Consider the following 8,176-nt stretch of genomic DNA (forward strand, 5'->3'; position numbering starts at 1 on the left):
GAAAACATCAGTTCTTAAAGAAAACCATTGAGCAAGTCACAAGTTATATCTGACAAATTATTGACATGCAGAGCTATGGCAATTGGATTACAACGTGAACTACAATATGGACTAAGTCAAGAGCTTTCAATACAACTAATATTTTATTTCACTGTTCATTTGACTTGCAATTCATTCATGTGGAATATCGTGTCCAATGTGGTCTAGACAACAGCATTTGTAGTGATTTGTGGAATTTTATTAGATACCCTATAATAATTCCAACATCTTTTTACTCCTCTCTGCTCACTTACCACGATGTAGCAGAAAGGATCTGTAAAAGTTGGACCATATCAGAAAAGAAACTTCTGTCTGTTAAACGTGATAGAAGTTTTTAAATTGTTTTTGTTCCAGAAACCCAACACATTTTTATTACCGTTTAGAGGACAACAAACGTATCAGGGAGATGTTAGAAATCAATAGTCAGGAAGAAGTGTCTCTGTATGAACAGCTTTTCTTCTTTTTTATTTTGGGTGGAAATTTGTTAGAGACAGTTTTTTTTTTCCCAGAGGAAGCCTTTAGGCTGCCACAGAAATTAAATCTGCCTGCAGCAGAGAGGATCATGCCTGTGCTCTCTACTACATATGCCTAAGTCTGTTCTTGACCCTTTCAGACATCTGGTATAGATAGGTCCTTCCAACTGAACTGCCACTCTGCTTGCCACTGCCAGGTAACCTATGTCTGTAGAACCTTGCATATGAATTTAAACTTTAATTTTACACATTACATTTCATGGAAGGGTAAAAACCCCGCAAACGTCCTTGTTTGTGATAAGGATTTGGGGCTTATGAAAATGGTTAGAATTCATGAAAATGGTTAGAATTTATGCAAAGGAAGGAAATAACACTAAAATAACGTGAACATTCCTAAGTGTACAAATATACATTTTATTAATCTATATGCATATAGTTATATGTTATGTATAAGATGTATTTGCCAATAATAAAGGGTGACAGTCAATATCTAGTGGACCATTTGCTAATTTTAGTTCTAAAGGAATTAATTAGTATACATCTGTGGTCACATTTCCAGGACAGAATATCCAACAGTCCTGAATTGCAACACTTTGGAGAAACTTGCAGTGTTAGATGTCTCAGAAGAGGGAGACAAACAGGAAGGTCAAAGTTCAGATGTAAGAAATAAAGAATTGGGAGATTTCTGAGCCTGCTCCCGATGTAACTGAGGTTCCTCCAAGGTAAAATCAAAGCTCTCATTTTAAATAATACCCCATTAAAAGACTAACATCAATCATTTTGTTCTGCTTATAACCAGCTCTGCTTCAGTCTCTGCTACCTTACCCTGTCACCCCAGGGAAAACCACCTCCCACTATTGTTTCCCATGGTGGTGAAGGCTTCCTGATGCAGACCAGCTCCCGCATGGTAAAAGCTACAGGGAGTTTTTCTCCCTTTGGGTTTCTTTGTTAATTGAGCCATAGCAAGTCACACACAAATTCAGCAGTGCAGACAAACCCAGCTCTTTGGCAGGCTTCCGACTGCTGCCTTCCCTCTGTCCTCTCCTGGCTGCCCACCAAGCAGCTGCTGAGAATCTGGGATCAGGGTTTCTGTCTCCACACAAAATGCCTACTTTTTTCTGGCTGCGGTGCCAGCCCGGGCACTTGGCCAGCTTCTCCACCATCACACAGCCAGCCTCTGGTACAAATGGTATTCTGAGCTAGCGCTAGCTTAGCCTACCTGGCTGCAGGCTGCATGGCAACCTAGGCTCCAGGTTAATTCAGCCCAGTACTTGCCTGCTTTCCAGGCATCCGTAAGGTCCTCATGCCTTGCCACAGTTTCCCCCCAAAGCAAAGACAGGCTTTCCCTTATTTGTGGAACTGGATTGAAACATATTAAAGCAGCAGGGTAGCCACTACGATGCGTATACACAGAAACAACAAATGCACCGTTAAACCTGACAAAAATGCACTTGCTGGAGGTTCACACCCAGTCTGGATGCAAACATGCAAATTATTTCCCATCACTGGTGACACCATCATATGTCATTGTTTAATAAAATCAGAGTTCAGGGCAAAACTGTGCCTTTGAGCCTTCCCCCTAATCTCTGCCAGGGGCTAAGGGAGGAAGATGCATCATTCTTCAACACATTCTTGGCTATAGGCAAATAAAAGTGAAAGAAAGGACTGAGAGAAATGGCAGGAGGAGAATGCAGAAGGAAATGGTTTAATGTTGAAGGAGAAAGAAGAAGCAAAAGATATGCAGCCACTTGTCCATGTGGCAGTCTGTGGGGCTGTGGAAATCCAAGGCTGGTCACAGGCAGCCGAGTCCATGCAGAGCATTCTTGCCTGCAAGATGGAGCTTGCAATTAATGTGAACCTAACCCGAGAGCTGCACTCCTCAGATCAGCTCTAGGTCTGGCATTATCGGCAGATCCATGCCAGGCCATATTGCTGTAAAATTAATCAGAATATGGTAGTAATGCCAGCCCTGTGCTGGCTCCAAAGAACAAAATATTTGATCCAGCCCCAGTGACAAGCCTGTCACAAAGTTAATCAGTCATAGGTTTCAGACAAGATTTCAAGAATAAGATGTTCCAAATGATCTGATCCAGTACAGAGCCCCAAGTTACAAGTACCATATTGTTGAACTGCATCCCCAAAGACAGCATTTACTTGTGGTTATTTTAGATGATGAATGAAGAGCCTGAAAATTGGCTATGGAGACACAGGGGCAACAAACTTCACCTGTACATCACCTTTTCATATCAGGACTGGAGGTAATGTAGAAAGGAACATTAAATAATAAGAAAAATGTCAATTTATCATAGAAAAGTCATAAACCAATGTGTTTATTCCTGGACAAGGTTAACGTTGATGCCAACATAGTGGATCACTCAACTTTGTTTTGTGACAATACAAGCCATGCACCAGTCCTAGGCAAGCATGAGGGCCAAATTATCTGGATTTATACACCAGTGAGGTATCCAAATACTGTACTGTCCTGAGAGCACCACTAAAATCAGGGGAACAGCCTCTGATATAAGCTTGCTGCTCAGCTGCTTGTTAAGCAAGGTCAGGCTTGCCCTGCCACAGTAGAATTAAATTGTATACTTTCAGCACACAATCGTGAGGTAAGAAAACAAAACCCCCAGCCCCCAATCAACTTCTGATGAGAGAGCACTTCACAGGAAGAAAGCCTTATCTCCGTTAATCCTGCTGCTAAGCATCAGCCCAATTTGAGCAACATAATTATTTGCCCATTTCAGAGTAAAGGATGAGACACATGCTACTGGCTAAGGGAAAAACAAACCAACCCACCAAGAACAGTGAAATGAACGTGATCGGGAGAACATAAATAATTAAGAATTTGAAGGAGTCATTCGCTTAGAGTGGGAAAGGAAAATAGATTGGATGAAGGTTTAAGTATGACTGAATGTGGCAAGGAGGCACCAGAAGAACAAAGAATTAAAGGAACCAGTGCAGAAAGGGTTTCATATCAGGAGGGACAAAAGTGTTGATGGAGAGAAAAGAGGAAAACAGTCAACAGAACAAAGAAGATAGAATAAATGAAAGATGACAACAACAATGAAAAGGAAGGGAATAAAATATACCAGTACCTAAGATTGATAGTGGAAAAATTTACTTAATAGACTCATGGAGAAAAGTCATTAGCTCACAGCTAATGACTAACATATCAGCACGCACACCATGGCTGTCTTATTGAAATTAAATATTTTTTGAAATCTCTACCTTGTCATGTAAAGAAAAAAAAAAATAAAGAGGGACACAAAATCAGTTGCTTCTGTGTGTTTTTTTCTACGTGACATCCCGGAAACAGTTCTTGGTGTCCCATAACCACAACAGGAAACCACTTTTACCACTTTCATTAATTTTTCTAGGTGTGACTAAGGATGACATTTTTTCACAACAGGTAGAGCACCAGAGGCGTTACTTAGTCTTCAGCTAAACAGAATAGTTAAGCCTGTTTTTAAAAATATAACATTTTTTGAAAACACTATGCCATCAAATATAGGCTATGAATTATACAGAGCAATCCATAAACATGCGAAGAGATAAAACTCCTTTCTTAAGTAACTCATAATCTATCCTAAACCCATTCCAAGGCTGAAACAAGTTTAGGCACAAAACATTAACATTTTCCATTAACGACAGCCCACAGCCTTTTAACAAGTGAATATTTTTACCAGTTAGAAACTCAGAAGTAGTTGCCTATAATATTCTAAAGGTCCCCCACTGATAAACTCCATTATTTTCTCTGTCGAATTAATTTATTATGTATTATTATGTATATTGAATTCTCATGCATTATTAATAGCTTTGTAAAACCATGCTAATGACTTTGGTATTGTTCCCTTCCAGAAACTGCCAAACACCAATGAAATACCTGATGACGTGGAAATTTTTTCCTCTCAAAGAGTTTATACAATGCTTTAGCTAGAAGTGGTAGATAACACTGGGGAAGACCTGTTCCCACCTCTTATGCGCTGGATGTGAAAGAGCAGATGGTCTAACCAGGAGGTCAGCAGGGATGATCCCTGGAGCCCATGGGAGGGCCAGAGGCCACAGGACGCTGCCCTTTGCACACTTGCTTATGGGGATGGAACATTGGCCTCTGCACCCCCAGTTGCAGAGACTTATGTGGTTGGCTCAGTCTATTCCCCTGTGACAATAAAAGAAAGCATCACTCAGATGTGTACTTTAAAATAAAACCAAACAAGTATAACAAAAAAAATAAATTAAAAAATTAATCACAAACTTGACCAATGCACAACCCCTACATTCACTTCTGTTTCTAAAGTACCTCTATCTTGTCTATGACTGCAGTCCTCAGAGATGTTGTTGGTGCTGCTTATATCTATCTCAGCCTACGTAATGAGCCTGGTGTTGGTGTGGGCAGGGAAGCAGACACCACCTTCTCCACTCACTCATGCGCAGCAGCTATCTCAGAAATCCACAGCTCATAGTCCTTGACTAATCAGCGACTGCAGGCAACAGAAAACTGGGGTTGAAAATAATGACCTTGAAATATTGTATTTTCTTTGTTCCTGTGGAAGCATTGATTGCCTTCCACGTGAAGATCAAAGTCCATGTCATTGCCTGTATCAGTTTTGGGGTGTGGGATGGAGGCTCAAGCATTCTATCTCCAGAATTTTACAACAAGTAACTTATGGGAAATAACTATTTTGTATCTCAGAACTCAGTTTTCCTGAGAGCTTACCTATGCACAGAACTGAAATTGCTGTAGGCATGAAAAGCATTTGCAGAAAATCAAGGAAGTCAGTCAAACAACTTTGGATTGAAAACTATCAAAGGTAATCTGGCACAACAGCTTCAGAAAAGAAAAGATTGATTCAATTTTACATAAAAGAATCATTAAAGTAGCTACAGTCCTAACATATTCAAAACTCTGTTCGTGTACATAGATATATTTTGAATGGAAAAACCTCAGAAGTCAATTTGTTGAAATCTGAGAGAGAGGCAGACAGGAATGCTTTTCATTCTCTGTACAGCTTCATGACTTATTTTATTTGTGGTTTGCTCTGAAATGATGAAGTGTAATTGCTCTCAAGGCAAGAACCAACACAGAACCTTTCAGAGTCTGGAAAGTCACGTGTGTCTTGATCAGACTGATTTTTTTTTTCTTCCCTAAAAAAGCAAGGGAAAAAAAAAAGCAAGAAAACTCTTGATACAGAAGGAAACTGCTATAGAAGATCAAGATAGGCTCACACAAATGCATATGCAGATGAATTTTAGGTAACTAAAGGTCCTGTTGTTGCCTGCATGTTCCTGTCAAGCAGCCACAGGCTTTCTTGCTCATCTGTGTTTTTACAGTTTTATTTCTCATTCTGATTGTTTTTGTAAAATGGTGACCTTGTTGAAAAATGCTTTTTGGAGCGAACCTTGCAGGCTTCAAAATTTAGCTGTCTTAACTCTAAATCTGTTGAACGTGGCTTTTCCACTTGCTTTAGATTCCAACCCTCTGAATGTGCCTGCAAGATTTGACACTCTAGGTTTAAATCTGTGCGAGTTGCGTCCCCAAAAATGTAAAGGGAACTTCTTACATCTATAAAACCAAACACAAACCAGAGCCAGAACAACACTGAAGCGATCCATGAATTGCCACCACCCTCACTGGTAATTTCCTGTGAGAGGTGACCATCAGCAGGTAAATTATGTTTAAAGTTAGACTTGTCTTTTGCTTGGCTCAGAAGATGCAGGAATGCGCCTTCCTAATGCAGAAAGACCTTAAGAGTATTGGTGCAGGTCCTCATCATGATAACAAGAGGGTCAGTGGGTCAGTCCACAACATTTAACATATATGAGAAACAAGGGGTCCAGTCACAGACAGAGAATGTGCAAAATAGTTACATGCCTGTTTCCTCTAACTTTCCTGTAAAAAAATTCAAAAGCAAAACCTAAATCCATCTCATTTGTAGAAAGACATTTGCGCTCAGATAGTCTTAATAATAAAGAGTCAGTACTAGTTACAAAAAGCAGGAGAAAAAAAATAGTGCTAAAGAAAAATTCTTCTTGCCTGATGAGGTTTTCATGTTCTGGCTGCCAGCTCTAAGTCCGTCTCTTAACATTTCCCTTGTGCTCTTCAGTAGCTGAGTAATTGGAAAAGGAGGAGAAGAAAAATAGGTGGGGAAGAAAAATAAAAACAATGGGATCTAGTTAATCTTTCCAAATAACAAAACTCCAGTGTAATGAATAACCTATTGTAATCTTTCCAAAATGCACATGTGCCTGTGCATTCAGGCACATTTAAGAATACTATTGCTTTCAACAAGCATAAATTGGAAAGTGGATTATACTGAACTGGATTAAGGGACTCCCCCACCCCAATAATATTATGTTCCAAGGAATCATCCAGATACAAATATCACAGTATAAATCCACAGCCTCATATAACCCACCTTAATTTTCAAGTGTAGATTGTGCCTTGAGGAAGGACAGAATTATAAATGATTGCTATCATAAATATCTACAAATGATACTTAAGCAGCTGCATCTTAGTTAAGGAGCATGGCAGCCAAGATAATTTGGAGGCTTGAGACCAATACACCACTGCATTTTCCATTAATTGCCAATTGTGTCCCAGTCCAGACCCAGACTGGGGTGAAACTGGAGTGACACTGCAAGTAAGACAATAGTACCTCTCACCTGGTGCAAATCAACACATCAACATGCTCATGCTGATGTGCCTCCAAACTATCGGCATCTATATTTAAAAGCTTGGTATTTTGCTTCCATGCATCCCAACAATGCCAGTCTCCCTTTATGTTGATGACATTTATAGCCAGGTGTGCCACATGTTCAGAAGTGTAGCCAGCAGGTTGAGGGAGGCAATTTTCCCCCCCTGTTCTGCTCTCATGAGACCTCACCTGGAGCACTGCATTCAGCTCTGGAATCCTCAGCACAGGAAGGATGTGGATCTGTTAGAGAGAGTCCAGAGGAGGGCCACAAAGATGATCAGAGGGTTGGAGCACCTCTGCTATGAAGACAGGCTGAAAGAGTTGGTTTTATCAGCCTAGAGAAGTGAAAACTCTGAGTAAACCTTATAGCAGCCTTCCAGAACTTAAAGAAGGCTAACAGGGAAGCTGGGGAGGGGCTCTTTATCAAAGTGCAGTGATAGGATGAAGGGGAACAGTTTTAAGCAGAAAGAGGGGAGATTTAGATAAGACATCAGGAAGAATTTTTTTCCTGTGAGGATGGTGAGGCACTGGCACAGGATACCCAGAGGAGGTGTGGATGCCTTGTCCCTGGAAGTCTTCAAGGCTAGGTTGGATGAGGCTTTAAGCCACCTGATCCAGTGGGAGATGTCACTGCCCATGGCAAAGGGGTTGAACTGAGTGATGTTTAAGGTCTGCTCTGACCCAAACCATTCTATGTTCACAGCTGGAAGGTGGTCTGGGAACAGCCACAAGAGCAAGGCCCATCATGGAGGGGATTTTCTTTCCCTGCCTTACTCTGCTTTATTATCTGTGCCACTGAAATATTTATTTGATAAAGCTGCACTGCCTGCTTAACCAATTGCATCTTTCAAAATTATTTATGAGGGATGACAGATGGGGTTACAGTGCAGGGGAAGACTGATAGATGCTGAGAGCATATTAACACACCAATATGGCATGAAAATTTGTTCTTTGATTATTGAGAAG

The sequence above is a fragment of the Phaenicophaeus curvirostris genome, chromosome 4 (genome assembly GCF_032191515.1).
Source record: "Phaenicophaeus curvirostris isolate KB17595 chromosome 4, BPBGC_Pcur_1.0, whole genome shotgun sequence".
In the NCBI taxonomy this organism is placed as follows: Eukaryota; Metazoa; Chordata; class Aves; order Cuculiformes; family Cuculidae; genus Phaenicophaeus; species Phaenicophaeus curvirostris.